The sequence below is a fragment of the Rissa tridactyla genome, chromosome 19, assembly GCF_028500815.1.
Source record: "Rissa tridactyla isolate bRisTri1 chromosome 19, bRisTri1.patW.cur.20221130, whole genome shotgun sequence".
Taxonomy (NCBI): Eukaryota; Metazoa; Chordata; class Aves; order Charadriiformes; family Laridae; genus Rissa; species Rissa tridactyla.
The window spans coordinates 3507123-3525324 of NC_071484.1; the positions used below are offsets into that span (position 1 = coordinate 3507123).

Consider the following 18202-nt stretch of genomic DNA (forward strand, 5'->3'; position numbering starts at 1 on the left):
TCGCTGGCTCATGGTCACCCTGTTGTCCCCCAGGACTCCCAGGTCTCTTTCCACAGAGCTGCTCTCCAGCAGGTCACCCCCAACCTGTCCTGGTGCGGGGGGTTGTTCCTCCCTGGGTGCAGCACCCTGCGCTCGCTCTTCTTGAATTTCATACGGTTCCTCTCCACCCAGCTCTCCAGCCAATATCAAGGCATGGAAAAAACGACCAGGTTGCTTTTTGCTTCGGAGCACGGGGAATTAATTTATCCTCCGTGCAAGGAAATGCCATAGCTGGGATGCAACCGTGCTCCTGAAGGAGGAGATGCAGGAAAGCCTTGCCTGAAGCCTAACAAACCACATATTATAGCCCTATTATATATATTATAGCGAGTAAAAAATATACACGAAGCAATATCTTAAATAACAACCTCGTCTGTGCTGTGCCCGTCCCCTTGCCTCCCACAAGCTGCTGGTGGGGCTGCTCCAAGCCCTGTCCCCCATCGCCGCCGCTCCGCGGGGAGCCGCAGGGCTCCCCAAAGGGCTCCGAGCCCATTTCCCCGCAGGTCTCGAGCGCAATTCCACGCTAAAGCTCTCGACTTCTCCACGGCGAGCTGCTGTGCCGAGGGGAGAGCGTGAGCTCCCTCGCGCTGCGCTGACGCTCAGCCGAGCGATAACTGCATCCTTCTGGTACCGCTGTCATTAACGCCCAAGATGACCACTTTTCTTGCTTTTCCCCATTTCTCACATGAAATTTGTCTAACCAAGATGACAGGCAACACTGCTGATGTTCAATACACCTGCTTGCTGTAACACATTTCCAAAATGAAGTCTTAAACTCAGAACTCCTCGCTGTCTCCGCTTCCCCACGCAAGCAGGCGCTTCGCAAGGGCTTGCCAGGCCCAGCCTTTGCGGGCAGCTCTGCTGGGGGATATCTCCTTTGCCAAATTTCGTGGCACTTCAAAACCAGACTGCAGACCCATGTATCTTTCCTACCAGGCGAAAAGAAGGTGTTTTCTTTCTTTCTCATGCTTTCCCCTCCTTCAATCACATGAGTGGAGGCAGCCCAATGCCAGCTTCCACGTGGGGCAGTGGCCAAGGAGAGTTTCAACCCATGAAAATCAACCGTGAAAGTTGAATCCAGCTGACACAAGGACCCTTTACACCACCCCAATACATCTGAGCATGAGTTTTAATGCTGCGAGACTGCCATCCATCTCCATGCTCTGCCACGGAGTCCCTGTGGGACCTTGGTCATGTCACTTGACGTACATGGTCCCACCAGAGAGCACCCACGCGCCTGCTGCTCTCCCGCTATAACTCGGCCCATCCTATTCCCATCTGCCGGGATGTCTGCAGAACAAAGCTCTAATCCCAAATCCCTTTTGAATGTAAGCTAAAAATAAAACAAGTCTAAGCACTGACCAAATCTGTTTCTAGACATCAGTTATGTCTGCCGAGGCGTGAGCGATGCTCTCTGCACCACAGCTGCTATTTGGCCCTTTGCATCACACCCTACCAGAATTTGGCAAAGTATCATCCCATGGCAGCCAGGCACGCTTCGTAGATAATAGATCATAGATAAATCATAGAATGGTTTGGTTTGGAAGGGACCTTAAAGGCCACCCAGTGCCACCCCCTGCCCTGGGCAGGGACACCTCCCACCAGCCCAGGTTGCTCCAGGCCCCGTCCAACCTGGCCTTGAACCCCTCCAGGGATGGGGCAGCCACAGCTTCTCTGGGCAACCTGGGCCAGGGGCTCACCACCCTCAGAGGGAAAAATTTCTTCCTAATCTCTAACCTAAATCTCCCCTCTTCCAGCTTCAAACCCTTCCCCCTCGTCCCATGGCTCCCCTCCCTGATCCAGAGTCCCTCCCCAGCTTTCCTGGAGCCCCTTTAGGGACTGGAAGGGGCTCCAAGGTCTCCCCGCAGCCTTCTCTTCCCCAGGCTGAACCCCCCCAGCTCTCTCAGCCTGTCCCCACAGCAGAGGGGCTCCAGCCCTCCCAGCATCTCCGGGGCCTCCTCTGGCCCCGCTCCAACAGCTCCGTGTCCTTCTGCTGTTGGTGCCCCAGAGCTGGAGGCAGCGCTGCAGGGGGGTCTCCCCCGAGGGGAGCAGAGGGGCAGAATCCCCCCCTCGCCCTGCTGCCCACGCTGCTGGGGATGCAGCCCAGGCTGCGGGGGGTTTCTGGGCTGCCAGCGCACGTTGCCGGGGCGTGTTGAGCTTCTCACCCACCAACACCCCCAAGTCCTTCTCCTCGGGGCTGCTCTCCAGCCATTCTCCGCCCAGCCTGGACTTGGGCTCGGGATTGCCCCGACCCACGTGCAGGACCTTGCGCTTGGCCTGGTTGAAATTCGTGAGGTTGGCACAGTCCCACCTCTCCAGCCTGTCCAGGTCCCTCTGGATGCCATCCCTCCCCTCCAGCGTGTTGACTGTACCACACAGCTTGGTGTCATCGTCCAACTTGCTGAGGGTGCGCTCGATCTCACTGTCCATGTCGCCGACAAAGACATCAAACAGCACCGGCCCCAGTACCGACCCCTGAGCAAGCCCACGCATCACTGGTTGCCACTTGGACATCGAGCTGGTGAGAGCAACTCTCCGCCTGTGACCATCCAGCCAATCCCTTACCCACTGAGTAGGTGTGCCCGTCAAGTCCATGTCTCTCCAATCCATCCCTCTCCTCCAGGAAGGAAAGGGACTGTGTGGCAGTCAGTGAAAAAAATTGGACGGGACTGCTGGCAGCTTGTGAGGATGCGGGGATCATCTCCGCGCTCCAGCACGGTCCTTCTGCAGGTGTTTAAAAGCCAACGGGGTCTTCGTTCAAGACTGGGGTTGGTAGGTGCTACATGAACAACAAGGAAAAGCTCCAAGTCCCTAAAGCCAACGCTGAGCTGGAAATAACTGGAAAATTAGAAGCGACGGAGTTCATGACGTTACCTGGGGATGGGGGAGTTGGGCTTTAAGGAGACTGCGGGATGGACTCGGGTGCTAAGCTCTCCCAACACACTTTTAACCCCGCCACAGGATCAGCAGCCAGTGACAGCACCAGATCTGCGATAAAACACTCTTTATGCTCAACTCTGCCAAGACCTACCAACACCTGCCTGGTGGCCGATGGCGGCTTTCAGAAGCGGGGCGCTTGTCCTACCCCGAGACTGGGCACAGGCTTGCCTGGCTGAGCATTCCCTGGAGGAGGGAACTGAAAGTGGATACATAAAGTGCATTAACTTCGGAGTGAACTACCCCTTCCCGTCCTGCCATGGCCAGACTTGGCTTTGAATTTTAACTAAACAAGGTTAAAGCCTCTAATTCCGGAGAACCGTCTCACGGAGAGCTTTAATGCGCTCTGATGAGCTTCCCTGAATCCTAACATCATTTTCCACTTGCAGCATAAACTAAGACACTGAAATCATAATAAAGCATGAAATTGGCCTGTGGATGGGGAGAAAATATGGCGCAAAAGCCAAAGCTTATTATTATTATCTTGAGTTGTCAACAGTCCCTGTAAAATACCCCCTACAAGCGGCCGATGCCCGTGCCCAGCTCTGGGCACACGTCCCAGATCTCCTCCTCTAACCAGGTCACCGCAACGCAGGGGCTCTGCGACATCGCTCTGTTTAATCTCCGGTTTAAAAGCAGAGATAGGGAAAAGGCAGAGAAATGTAGTTACTCGGCCAAGAGACGCGAACCCAGGAAGGCAGCGAGGAGAAACGTCCTGGAGCAGCATCCCCCAGCCTCGCCGAGAGCGGCCCCGCTCTGCCTGGGGGATGGATGTGGAACCGCCTGCTGGGGAAAGCCGATGCTCTAACGGCTTTTCCAGCAGGAAAACGAGCCGGGCAAAGCATCCGGGGCTATAAAGGCGGAGAGCATGTTTAATTAAGCCCGACTATGACACAGATTTTAGGATGAGGGTTTCTCTACGCCCTTCTTCGCGCACCGTACGGACAGAGTCACGCTGCAAACCGACCCACCCGCAGGTCAATGGGGCCGAACGCGATCCCAATTAAACACAGCTCCAAAAGAGCTCGCACAAACGAATCGCAGGACGAGGGCTGTTTACCGGGGGGCAGCGGGCTCTTCGTTACCCGCTGGCAGCAGGAGCGCCTGCGAGCGGAGCTGGAAGGCGATGTGTTAACGAGGAGGACGATGGTGTGACGGGCACACGTGCTTCGCTCTTGGTCACCCCCAACCAAGGACAGGGGCTATAAATTGGGTAACAAATTGGCTAACGGGATGGAGGTGGGAGGTCACCCCGAGCAGACGCGGGTCAGCGAGGCCCCGTTAGTTGTTGGCTTCGCTTATTAATGACCGAGCTCGGTCTGTCGAATGGAAATATTAATACCGCCGGTGCCACAGATTGTCTTCGGGATGATTGAAAGCCACATGACGAGCAGGCACCGAGGGGGGAGGGGGGGGGGGGGAGGGGGGGAAGCGACAGATTTTTGCATGAGTAAGTCAAGAAAGAGGCATCTGAGGAGGGAAAAATAAAAACAACATGAAAACACACCAAGCAAGGAACAGCCTCCCCCGCGAGCGGGCAGCGAGTGGAGAAGAGAGGGCTGGGAGCGCCTGGGGATAAGTGTTTTTTCTCCTGGGGATCGCAGCTATTATGGCGAGCTGGAGGAGGAAACCTCTGGATGCATGTCAGGTCATCTCTGGCTGAGGGGAATGACTAGTTTTTCTCCTATTTTCTCATTCTACAAAAAAAACCAACAACAAAACCCTGGACCCTATAGCCCTTACAGGACAGGGAGGTTGCTGAGGTCCCCGTTGTAAAGCTGTCTCTGGCAACAGGGCAGAGAAGCGGCACTGAACGTCCATGATTTCCCAGGGTGGTTTGCTCTCCTTTGAGGAGAGGAACAGGGAAGGACCTTCAGCGTGGTCCCTGCCACCCATCACCACCACACATCCATCATCCCCCCCACCAGCAGCTGGCACCACTGTTCGCGTCGGGCCGTGGAGATGTCGATCCTCCCTCAATCCCTGGGACGCCAAGAGCTCCCGAATTCCTTCTTGAAACCAAACCCACCTCCCAAGGTGAGGACTGGCCAAAGAACATCACGCCAACCCAAGGCCTCCCGCTCCCATCCACGGACGGACACGAACCGCCTGCGCCCGGCCAGCAGAGGATGCGGCTTTATTCAAAGAGCAGAAGACCTCCCAAATTCAGACCGTTCCCACCGACGCTGATAAAGTCAGCCCAGACTTTGGGCAGGGGCAGCATCACTCCGGCTGCAACGCTGCGGTCTAGACAGAGCCTGGAGTGGCGGCCTTCCCCTTCGTGTCATTAATGTGTCTAGATTGTCACCAAAACAAGCACGTGCCGCATTTGATCCACAGGTCTTGGGACTTCAGCTCCCTTTCCTAGTTCCTCTGCAATTTAACCGACTTTCTGGGAACTTGGTTTTAAAGAGCAGTGGAAGGAGACGCCTAAAAATGTTAATTTAGAGGCAGCACGTTTTCCAGTTCCTTTGAAAAGAAGAACGAAAGCAAGCAGAGGCCAGGGACAGGCCAGTCCCATGCAAGAAGGAAAGATCACGGTGCCTTAAAAGAAAAGCAACTCTAAGACCCCAACAAGGATTTTACGTGAAAAAAGAAAAAGGAGATAAAAAAAAAAAAAAAAAGACGTGCAAAACTTATTTTACAATTCTCATTTTGCTTCGCTCCACACTTGCTGTAAAGCATCAAGAACTGCGCAACCTGCCACCGAAACAATGTTTTGCAAAGGAGAAGAAAATCCAAATGAAGGTGAATTTCTCCCTCACCCGCCCTGGAGCCATGTTTATTGGATCCACGCTCCATCTCCAACGTGGCACAAGCCTCGGGAGAGCCATCCCGCCGGGCAACGCGCTTCGGCAACAACGGAAAAGCAGAGGAGAAACCACTTCTGGCCTCCATATGCCCGGGCAGACGGCTCCGGCTTCTCCTGCAGAACAGCATCTCCAGCTCCACAGCGGACATCGCATCGTACCACAACCTGGGGAGCATCCTACAAATCCTTGACTTGAAATTAAAGCCTCCAAATAGGGTTTTTTCTTCAAATTCCACGCTTTTTACCAACCGTTTGGACAAAACTCAAAGAGGTGGTGACTCAAGAAGCAAGGAGTGGGCGTTTTTTCGTGGTACTGCTCCATGCAAGAGAGGACTCTGATGGCCAACGGCAACGGTGGTGGCCAAGGTGAAGACCCAACCAGACCATCTGGCCCAGCATGCGCCGCTCAGGAGGGGACCGTCACCGCGCACAAGGGCTGAGCACGGACGCAATGATGGGTGGAACCTTCCTTCTGCCGAGGCAAAGCACAAGGTGGAGCAGCCCACGGGGGATAAGAGGCTGGAAACCAGGAGTTTGGGGAGCAGAAGAACCACCCGTCACGAGTTATTCAGACTCACAGTGGGATAAACTGGATGCCGAGTGTGTCTTAGAGCCTCAAGTAAAGCAAAGCCTCATGTCCTGCGATGATCCCATGTGGGATTCTTGCAGGGGTAAGTGTAAATCATAGAATCATAGAATCTTCATGGTTGGAAAGGACCTTTGAGATCACCTAGTCCAACCATACACACGCAAAAAAAACCAAACCCCTACCACCTCTGCCACTAGAGCACGCCCTGAAGTGCCAAATCTACACATTTCTTAAATGCCTCGAGGGATGGTGACTCAACCACATGTTCCTGGGAACTAAACTTGTGGAACTAAATCCACATGTTCCTGGGACCGATGCTCTCCAGAGACAGCATTAAACTACCTGGAGGTGGTTTAGGGCTGCAGGAGGGTCTTAGGCAGTTGGACTAGAAAATTTGAGGCCCAAGAACGTGCTGTCGCATCGCATTTGGAATTAAAACAACCCCAAGAGGGCTTGCACCTTGCCTTAGCACGGGCACAGAGGCATCCACCTCCCCCAAGGCTTTCTCTGCCTTCCTCGCGGAAACCCCAGGTGCAGCAGGAAACCCAGCGGCAGCTCAAATAATGAGGTTTACAGGCGAAAATCTTGTCGGCGTTACCACGTCCGAGGAGCTGCTGGGACACACAGCTACACAAACGGAGACCGGCAGGACAGATGTCCCCTCCGGAGCTTCCTGGCAGCATCATTTGCCGTCTGAAACAGCTTATTCAGTGTCTCTTTTAACGGCTTTATGCTGCTGCTTTGTGCCGGCAGGCAGCTCGCATGGCTCTGCAAGGGTCTTACTCATTTCAGAGATCGTATCTGCCTTGTACATTTTGCATTTTATTCGGAATACATCTATCATGCCAGTGACATTTATGGATAAACTACAGAGCTCCTGCAACACGGTAAAATCCTTGAGACCGATGCGCTTCTCTCTGCCTTCCAAGCCAAGCTGGAAATGCTGGGACAGCTAAAGGTAAATAACACGCTTTGATGGGTTTTGTGGGCAAACAAACAAATCATCTGATGAAACATCGCGTCTATTTCTGGGCTCCGGTCCTGGGGAACCGTTTCGCTCCATGCAGGCTGCGAGAGGAGAGCGTCACCAGCGCTCTCATTAATCAACTTTTAATTGAAAGCAGACAAAAAAAACCTAACCCCTCACACCTAATGAGGAGGTGAGGGAGCCTGGCAGAGATGCAGGCTTCCGATTATCCCTTGGGAATAGGAAGGGTGGATTTCATTTTGAGAAGTAACCAGAATGCCCTATCAGCTCAGCATTACGGATATACTCGGCTGCTGCCGTCGGCGTGGAGTTCAGCGCGGATGCCCTCAGGGTTTTCATATCACAAAGGATTCGCCTTCAGTGCATTAATACTTTGGGCTTTGGTGACCATCCCTACTCCCAAGAAGGCATCATGCACATCATGGAGCCACCAAAGGCAGCAAGCTGGGCAGATAACCATCTATCATAGAACCATCGAATCACAGAATGGTTTGGGTTGGAAGGGACCTTAAAGCCCACCCAGCTCCAAGCGGCCCTTTGCCGTTCCGGAAAGGCGGTGGGACACACTGCCCTGTGGCACAGAGACGGTGCTTGGAGGTACACGGCGGGGTTTAGGAACCATCCCCTAATGACTCAATTGAAGCCCCAGGACCAGACACCAGGCAGCGAAACCCCGGCTCGTGCCACGAGGTGGGCTGTGGTGAAGGGTTTGCTGGACACGACCCTCGGCTGAGGAGCAGCAACTCGGTATTTAGTGTAAGACACGAAGCACCGGGCAGGAACGAGCATCTCCCCCACGGCTGCATCCCTCCTCCAGGGCTCGGGCAATCCCCTCCATCACTGGTGACGGAGGAATCACCGAATGGTTTGGGTGGGAAGGGACCTTAAAGACCATTCAGTTCCAAAATCCTGCCCTGGGCAGGGACACCTCCCACCAGCCCAGGTTGCTCCAAGCCCCGTCCAACCTGGCCTTGAACCCCTCCAGGGATGGGGCAGCCACAGCTTCTCTGGGCAACCTGGGCCAGGGGCTCACCACCCTCACAGCCAAGAATTTCTTCCCAATTTCTAATCTAAATCTCCCTTCTTTCAGTTCAAAACCATTCTGCTTTGTCCTGTCGCTCCCCTCCCCGATCAAGAGTCCCTCCCCGGCCTTTCCTGAAGCCCCTTTAGATGCCTGCAATATTTTGAGGCCAGGCAACAAAAGCCATAGAGAAGAAGTTTTCCTGCAGCTCCATAAAGCCTTCTATTTATCGCCTGAGTAGACACGTGCCATCACAGAGCCCCTCCGCGTCCCTGGTGCTGACCGTGTCCCAGGGGATTGGTTTCACAGACCCTTTGCCCACCCGCAAAGCCATGCCAGGCAGGTGAATAACTTTACACGTGCTGGCTTCAAACGCTGGTGGTGTTTCGGGGGGAGCCGGTTCTGCCCCTACGCCCGACACGACGGCATCTCCTTAGCGTGGAGCGTTATGGTAATTTCTGCAGCAAAACCTCCTATAACTCATGCAAGCACCAGTGACGCCTCTGCCCGAGCAGCTCAAATTCCCGCTTTTTCGTTGTAATAACGTCTCCGTTTCCGAGGAGTCTCCCACATTTTGAAGCAGAGGCCCATTTTCTGCCACAACCCTCCCCACCCCCCCTTTTTTTTTTTTTTTTTTCTGAAAAATGGAGGGGAAAAAATTAAAGCGAGCTGCCGAAGAGGGAGAAAGAGCAACCGAGCATGGACTTCACCCTCCTTCCCAAAACTTGCTGCTGCACACAGTTAAAAACAGCCCAGACGCACAGATTGGCCTGGTTTAATCCCAGTTGGGAACTGGGAGCGCTCAGCCACTTGCTCGCCCCCCCCTCCCCACCAAAGAAGGCTCGGGAGCAGAGGGAGAAAAGGAGGGGAAAGGGGAAAAAACTCATGGGTTGAGATAGTTTAATAGAACAATAATGGAAAAGGAAAAGTAATAATAAATAATTATTATCATCATGGTAAAAGAATATACAAAATGAAGTGGTACAACACAAGTTGCTCTCCCCATCCAACGACCGATTGCCCAGCTCATCCTGAGCATCAATCGTGGATTCCTGTCCCCCCCCCGGCCCCGGGGCCAGCCCCATTCATACACCGAGCACGACACCTGCGGTATGGAACATCCCTTTGGGCAGTTCGTCCTGTTCGTGCTCCCTCTCAGCTTCTACGGGGAGCTGAAAAAAGTCCTTGCCTTCATATAAGCATTACCTAGCTACAACTACAACATTCTGTGTCACGAGAATTATTCGCATATGAAACCCAAAACACAGCAGCTGCTAGAAAAAAAAAAAATTAGCCCAGCCGAAACCAGGGCACAGACGTATACAGACGTGTTATCGAGATCAATTAATTAAAAAGCATAAGGAAATGCGGGTTAGAGCCCAAGCATCAGCATGAAACACTTGTACAGTCTTTGGGGTGGAGCAGAGCCTGCATTTGCTGGGAAAGTGCGTATTTCTTTATTAAGGAAAAAAAAGGGAAGAAAATGGCAATTTGCACATCACTTGTCTCTAATGGCAGCATCTTTAATTAGAACATCCTCGGAGCTGGCACCGCTGATTGTAGCTCTCAAGGTTTTCAATGCTGTTACAGCACAAAGCCCTCTAAGATCCGGCAAAATGCTTAATATTCTCAATTTCACCTCTGGTCCGTGCAAGTCCGTGCCGGGTATTTAATCTGATTGGTCTCATCATCAAATAATAAAATAAATTAATACAAGCTGGCAGCGAAGGCGAGCTCCTTCTCTCCAGTTCGGAGAACAAAATGTTTCGTCATGAGGGGTTTTTTTTTTTGGGGGGGTGGGGAGGGAAGGCTGGGATTTTTCTTTCTCTCTCCACAAACGGAATTTTAAAAGCCAGAACCACGACGCCGATTTCCTGATTCTCTGCTCCCAAACTCGTCAGGCTCAAGCCCCAGGAGCCGCAGCGAGGAGGGAGGCAAAGCACAAAACTCATCGTACGGCAGGAGCGGCCAATCGCCGGAAAAGAGACAAACGGCAGCTTTCCAAAGGATAGAAAATCATCCCGAAAAGTTTAAGTCCAGCATTCAACAAGAGCGAAACGGCAAGCCCTTGCATTCACCATCAGCCACTGGAACGAGCTGAAATTAAAAGCGCGTGGCTGCGAAGGGCGAGGAGACACCTCCCGCGACACAGAAACGCCTCGGGACGGCACGCGGAGACCTCCCCCGGCCGTTCAAAATATAACTTTGGGATAAAACTCAAAAGTCTTCAAAAAACCAGCAAGCCTTTAGAAAAAAGGCATTTATTTTAACTTCTGGTTATCCGTGCGCAGCCTCTCCCCTGGGCGCTGGGGAATTAAGCCGGTGTTTCCCTTCCTCCAACGAGAAAATACTTACGGGTTAATCCCAAACCACTCCGTGACCCCAAAACACAACACTCAAGTTGGCCATGAAGGTTTTCACGCTGAAGAAAGATTTGGTTTTTGTTTTTCTTTAACCTAAATGCAAAGGATAAACAAACTTGAACGGCTCCTGCCCTGCAAACACCAAATCTTGACGTCTGCGGCTCAAAACGCGAGCAGTCCTCCGTCCCCAAATGGTTTGAGTTTTAACTCAAAACAGGCACGCTCTCCACACTGCTCTGAAAAACTCAATAAAACGAGAATATCCTTTTTTTTTGAGCCCTGCGATGGGAAGAAAACACATCTCTCGGGAGCACCATGGGATTCCCATGGTGGTTGGAGCCCACGGAGATGTTCAGCGAAGGACGTGCCATTCCCACCCTGCTCAGTTTAAGCATCTCCCACCTCTGGGTCAGCAGGTGCCACCAGCTCCGCGCATGTAGAAGAAAAAGAGCCCCAGGGGTTCAAAACCCGACTCTGCGACAGGGTCCAAGCAAGGCACAGATCTGCGACCCCCTTCCCTCTCTCCCAAGCCAGGTGCATCCCTGGATGGATGGATGGATGGATGGATGGATGGATGGATGGATGGATGGATGGATGGATGACGTCCATCCCTGGATGTGGGTGATGTAAGTCACCTCTTCACCTAAGAGGAGCCCAGTGAAACTCATCAGGATCATGGGTCATGGAATGATGATCATGGATCATCATCGGGTGAATGATTCTTGACAAGACCATGGGACAGAGGGAACAACTGGACCTAAAACCAGGCAGCAGAGACTTCAGTGGGATGAAGTTAGGACGAGAGGGAGGGTTTTAAACTGGAAGAGGGGAGATTTGGATGAGATCTGAGGAAGGAATTCTTTGCTGTGAGGGTGGTGAGCCCCTGGCCCAGGTTGCCCAGAGAAACTGTGGCTGCCCCATCCCTGGAGGGGTTCAAGGCCAGGTTGGACGGGGCTTGGAGCAACCTGGGCTGGTGGGAGGTGTCCCTGCCCAGGGCAGGGGGTGGCACTGGGTGGGCTTTAAGGTCCCTTCCCACCCAAACCATTCTATGGTTCTATGATCAGATGCTGGCCCAGACCTGTGCTGGCAACCAACTCCCCATAATAACTTATAACGCACCAAGGACCAAAAAACCAAGGTGTGACGGTACCTTAACGCCAGCTCTTGCACCACACCATGAAGCTGTCTGCTACAGCAAAATAACTGTCCGGTGTTTCTGAAGTGTGATGATGCTAAAGGATCCATATAGAATGTCAGAATCGCAGAATGGTTGGGGTTGGAAGGGACCTTAAAGCCCACCCAGGGCCACCCCCTGCCCTGGGCAGGGACACCTCCCACCAGCCCAGGTTGCTCCAAGCCCCGTCCAACCTGGCCTTGAACCCCTCCAGGGATGGGGCAGCCACAGCTTCTCTGGGCAACCTGGGCCAGGGGCTCACCGCCCTCAGAGCGACCGCGGGCTGGTGCGGGGATGGTTCATGACACCTCAGCTGGGATCTCCATCGCCGAACACGCTTGACACTTATTTTTGTTTAGGGAACGCTTTAATGCTGTATCTTCCGAACAGCACTTAGCAGCTTTAACTCGAACTTAATTATCACCCGTAGTAATACGAAGCTGATATTATGAAGGCTAACAAGTCATATTAGCGCAGTCGTTTATGTGATCCAGCGCAATCATCTTATTCAAAAAGTCTCCACCTGAAAATTGCCTCGAAATATGTATTTTATTTAACGTAGGAAGGTGAAGAAAGCCTTGTTGGTAAACCACAGCTAGAGAGGCTGCGCGGGAAACCCATGATTAATCGAATCGTTTAGCCGTGTCCATGCTTTCGTCTCCTCTTCTAAGTGCTCATGATTATATGATACACAAGGAAATGAAAATTAATAAGTATCTCCTAACCCGCACAAACACTCCGGGAAAAAGATGTGCTGCAGCACAGCCTGTCTGCTGTCACGAAGCTCCTTCAATACAAAACGTGGAGCTGGTTTTTTTGATGTTGTTTAATGTGATTAAGTAGGAAATGACGCTCTGAGAGAGCAAACTCAGCTCAACCTGGTGCTCGCTGGCCCCGACCCAGCACCCGTCCGCTCACCATCGCTCCCACGCTCCCGAGAAGCACATCCATTCATTCGGGAGGTTATCGCAGCCGAGCAGGGCTGGAAACCTGTGGGGTTCCCAAAACCTCCTGATATTTGGGATAAGGCCCGGGGAGACCCAGCCCAGCAGGGAGCTTTGCCGTCCCCGCTCCGATGGAGCCCAGGGTTTTCCCCCTCCAGCTCCCGGGCTGCGTGAGGACCAGCCCGTGACATCCACGTTGCTACATCCCTTTTGCTAGCGAGATAAAAAGGCTCCTGCGTTCCCCTCCGCACCCGTATCCCCGACTTGACCCTAATCCCCGCGGCACAATCCCTCCATCCCTCCCCTGCCATCCCCAGCCCCACTCCAGAGCCCCAAATTTCTCATCTCCGTGCCCCACCGATGCGTTTAACGGCCTACAATTAAAAAGCTCTTGCCTACGCTCACTCCGCAATTTTCCTCTGCTTCACTCTTTCCCCCCCCCCAGTTTATTTATTTGTTATTTTTTCCCCACCCAAATGCAAAATCCCCTCCTTGGGGATTTATGGCCCTCGTCTCCTGGGCTTAACACACCAGCCCAAAAGCCGAGCGCTCCGCCACTCTCCTTCCAGGCACTGAGAGCATCTCCGCATCCCTACAGCAATACCCAAGAATGGAAATGACTTTCCAGAAGAGCCCGAAATGACAGGAATTAATTTGCCTCTGATCTTCCAGCACGCTTTTTATTTCGTACGGCGATGCCGATTTCCCAAGTCTCCGCGGGCACCCACCCGAGTTTAAATTAACTCGCTAAACAGGCGGAAAAGGAACACGACGGAAAACAGTCAACCTTTCCAAAAGGCAGGGGAGACCTCCTGAACCAAAGCGCCACGGCAGGCGGAGGAGATGAAACCGGGATTCGCTCAAAGAAGAGAAAAAAAACACCAAACAACCGGAGGAATTTCTTCCTTTATCACCGCGGCTCCTCATTAAATAGCAGGTTTGGGCCACGGCTGCCGACGACCCAGCCACAACTCACCGGAGGTTTTCAGGCATCTCTGGGGACTGAGGGTTATTATTACTAATTTTACTTTAATAGCAGCCAAAATCATTTAAGGGCAGGATGAGAAACCCTTTAAGAGCTGAGGTGTTAGGGACACCCATCTGTCCACGGATACTTCATCCCAAGCTCCTCGCAAACCAAAGCACGTCGGTGCCGGCAGCGCCCAGACCCAACCGCAGGCCTTCCTCTCCCATCCAAAAAATAGCTATTTTGTCCTTTCTCAAATAGTTCTCTCGGGAACATTTCTCTCCGGAATATTTCCTCTCTGGAATATTTATCTATTTTGTCATGGAATAAAGTTTGGATCTCGTCTAGCCGCTGCTTTCGGTCCTCTCAGCCTGACTCCTCGCTCCTGCACCGAGCGCGAAAGTGCTCAGCCCCGCGCTGCAGCAGTTGGGAGCTTAAAAACTAAACAAAATCCCAACCTCAGCCGCGTTTTTCGGATGCTTCGCGTGACCTTCAGGGAACGACCCTCTGACCCGTCCCCGGCACACGCCTGCACATCCCATTAGTATTAGCCGGGCTTAACCCTGCAAGGAGAAGGGTCCCGATGGCTTCGTGCTGCAGCAGAGCTCGTATCGACCGGCGCATCGTATCGACGACAAGGAGAAATCTTTCTCCCCGCACTGAGATTATTAATTACAGCCCCAGGGCTCGCACGGAGCCGCTCCCGGCGAAATAACCTGCTTTAAACTCGGTGCCCGCTGCGACCCGCGGGCAGCAGCCAGAGCTGATCTTAGACCCCCAGGTGCCAACGGGGCGTTTGCAGCCCCGCGGGTGGGTGGCATCGGACGGGGAGGACTTACAGAGTTCTCTCCGGCTGGGAGAAAGCCGGGCGAGATCTAAGGGTGGATCTTCCCTACTTTTGCCAGCGAGGAAGCAACGAGCTCAGCCTTCCCGGCAGGAAGGGGCAAGCCAGGAGCTCCTGGCCGCAATGCTCCCTTTCCCTGCAGGGAAACGTTCCCGTCGCAGGGGTCGCGGGCTGGCGGCGCGGCCGGGCGCCCGCCTGGCCGGAGCTGGCATTGGAGCCTGGCGTAAAGCAGCTGCTCAGGTTGGGGTTTCTATGGCTCAGAAACGCGCTCGCCGCTGTGCTGTTCAACCAGTCAAATAAATTGCAGCAAGACCTTCAAGTCCACGGCAGTAGGAAATGAGACATCCCGCCGCGGGTGCCGGCGGGTGATGCTTTATTTGTCCCTTCCCTGCATCCTCACGCCGCCCCATCAACCAGCCCGGAGCTGCGTCTTCCTCCTCCTTCCCGGGCAAATCCAGGAGAGCAGCTTGTCATTGCCATAAATTCGGGTGGAGGCACGCGGAAGCAAAGCACCTCCATCCCACCAGCAAGTCTCGTTAAAAGATGTGAAGCAGCGTTTCGTTAAAGGGGCACGACTCCCCGGCCTCCCTCCTCCTGCCCCACACGCACCGGCTGAACCCACCGCGGCATAAAATAACCGCGCAGGTGAGCCACTACCAAACGCATGGAAACCTTCCTTCCAAAGCTATTACCCTGGGAACTCACTAGAAAAAAAAAATAAAAATAAAAATATAAAAAAGTGCCATTACAGCTGGGGCTTATCGCAAACACACAGCGAGAAAATAGGTCAAGAGAAAACGTGCCCGAACAGCATAAACGGGGGGTGGAAGCTGGAAGGGCTGCAGCGAAACTCGGGCCGTTGTAGGTCGATGCCTCGCATCCCCGCTCCGCAAAAGTCTGAAATAATGCCACTATTTATAAACTGCCCTTTAAAAATAGAAACGTCGCTCTTCCTCGCTTGGAAATGGCTCGATTTTTTTCTTGAACGCAGGTGAGAGGGAAGGGGGGGAAAAAAAAAAAAGAAAAAAAAAAAGTTATGTATTATACATGGCAAGACTCATTTTTTTATTAGCTGTCTTGCAGCTACATCCTCTCCACATCGCCGCGGAGTAATGAAGTAACGGCGCAACATCTCTGGAGCAAGAGCAGCCTCCTGCCGACCCCGCGGCTCGGGGTCCCCCCGGCCGTGCAGCAGCCCCCCCCGCGCCCCGGATGGAGCCATCAGCCCCTGCGTGCATCACAGCCGCTCTACCAGTGTCACAGCCACCATTGACACGTCACCAGCTCGACACGGGCGCTCACTGTGCCCACAATGTCCTTGTGCAAGCAGTCTCTGCCATCACTCGCAGCGGACGGGTGGTTTATAGACGGCAGACGCGGAGCTGGGAGTGATCCACACCCAGCACAGCACCCGAGCACCCCCCTGCAGCAGGCGGGACCAAGGGGGTCTGCCACCGCCGTCCCCTCGGCTCCCAGTGATGCATGGGATCCCTCAGGGGTCGGTACTGGGGCCGGTGCTGTTTGATGTCTTTGTCGGCGACATGGACAGTGAGATCGAGCGCACCCTCAGCAAGTTGGACGATGACACCAAGCTGTGTGGTACAGTCAACACGCTGGAGGGGAGGGATGGCATCCAGAGGGACCTGGACAGGCTGGAGAGGTGGGACTGTGCCAACCTCACGAATTTCAACCAGGCCAAGCGCAAGGTCCTGCACGTGGGTCGGGGCAATCCCGAGCCCAAGTCCAGGCTGGGCGGAGAATGGCTGGAGAGCAGCCCCGAGGAGAAGGACTTGGGGGTGTTGGTGGGTGAGAAGCTCAACACGCCCCGGCAACGTGCGCTGGCAGCCCAGAAACCCCCCGCAGCCTGGGCTGCATCCCCAGCAGCGTGGGCAGCAGGGCGAGGGGGGGATTCTGCCCCTCTGCTCCCCTCGGGGGAGACCCCCCTGCAGCGCTGCCTCCAGCTCTGGGGCACCAACAGCAGAAGGACACGGAGCTGTTGGAGCGGGGCCAGAGGAGGCCCCGGAGATGCTGGGAGGGCTGGAGCCCCTCTGCTGTGGGGACAGGCTGAGAGAGCTGGGGGGGTTCAGCCTGGGGAAGAGAAGGCTCCGCGGAGACCTTGGAGCCCCTTCCAGTCCCTAAAGGGGCTCCAGGAAAGCTGGGGAGGGACTCTGGAGCAGGGAGGGGAGCCATGGGACGAGGGGGAAGGGTTTGAAGCTGGAAGAGGGGAGATTTAGATGAGATGTGAGGAAGAAATTTTTCCCTCTGAGGGGGGTGAGCCCCTGGCCCAGGTTGCCCAGAGAAGCTGTGGCTGCCCCATCCCTGGAGGGGTTCAAGGCCAGGTTGGACGGGGCCTGGAGCAACCTGGGCTGGTGGGAGGTGTCCCTGCCCAGGGCAGGGGGTGGCCCTGGGTGGGCTTTAAGGTCCCTTCCAACTCTAACTATTCAGTGATTCTATGGTTCCACGCCAGGTAGCATAACACCCCAGCAGAGCTGCCTATAGCACATCGTAGCCCCCGTAGGCTGAGCGTTACCATGTCTAACCCCTGCCATCGCTGCCGCTTCCACCCTCCCTCCGTTTGACCATGTTAAGGGTTTACTGAAAGCCGGGCAAGAGAAGCCTCGATGAGCTAATTAGGGGCTTCAGCACTTGGCATTAGTAATTGCCAATGTGTGAGATGACACACGTAGGAGGTTGTTTTGAAACACAAAAAGTCGTGTGAGCTTTGTGTTAACAAGGAAATTGCAACCAAATTTATTGCAATCGGGGAACAGACAGAGAAACCGTGACGGGTTCTTTGGTTGCTTCTCGACTCAATCCCACATCACGTCAGTACAAGGCAGCCGGACACCAGGCCAGGTTTAACACCATCCCGAGAGAGCAGAAGAGTAAACGCGCGAACCAGAGGGATGGCAAGAGGGATTGAAGGAAACGAACGTGCAAAGGAGATGAATAAGCAGATAAAATGACACGTTTAACTGGAATAGCCTGGAGCTGTTTTCCCAGAGGTGGTATTTTCTGCTCCCTTTAGTCATCGCTTACAGAAGGGGCGGCAGCCAAGGACTGTTTTTTCTGCTGCAAGGCTTCGCTTTGGCTGTAGCAGCCCAGAGAAATCACTCACCTCTCGTTTGGGGTAAGCATCCACATTCCTGCGCTAACAACACCTCTGTGGCCGTAAACAGAGAAGCCAGTGACTTTGCTTTTCCTTAACAAACAGCTTTTAGCCAAAAGGCCATAAGTTTCCGTCAGCATCAGCCTCTCACCTCCACCAGCAGCGCCTCCGCAGCTGTCCAGGCACCCCCGCACCCCGCACACGGCCGCAGGCAAATCTTTAACCCTCATTAACCCCCAGCCGCAGCTGACGATGAGCCGAGCCCCCGCGAAAACGTTCCTCTGGCCCAAATGCACGACTTCGGTTATGCGTGTCACGAGCAAATCTCAGTGGCATCCTTTTATTTATTGCTAAATAAATAGAGTGAGTCCTCCTTTGCACGCAAACTTGGTTGTCGATACAAGCCTTCAGCTTC

At 53.8% G+C, this 18202-nt stretch overlaps 2 protein-coding genes across 2 annotated transcripts in view; one reads left to right on the plus strand and one right to left on the minus strand.

Annotated features, from left to right (window-relative positions):
- The window catches only part of LOC128919412 (uncharacterized), a 171393-nt gene extending 159616 nt beyond the window's left edge, over positions 1-11777 (plus strand). Inside the window, exon 2 of the mRNA XM_054224734.1 lies at positions 11730-11777. The gene's annotated coding sequence lies outside the window, so the exon portion shown is untranslated. The remainder of the gene's footprint in view (positions 1-11729) is intronic.
- Positions 1-18202, minus strand: part of ASIC2 (acid sensing ion channel subunit 2) — a 529690-nt gene that overhangs the window by 73180 nt on the left and 438308 nt on the right. The gene's annotated exons all lie outside the window — the stretch shown is intronic.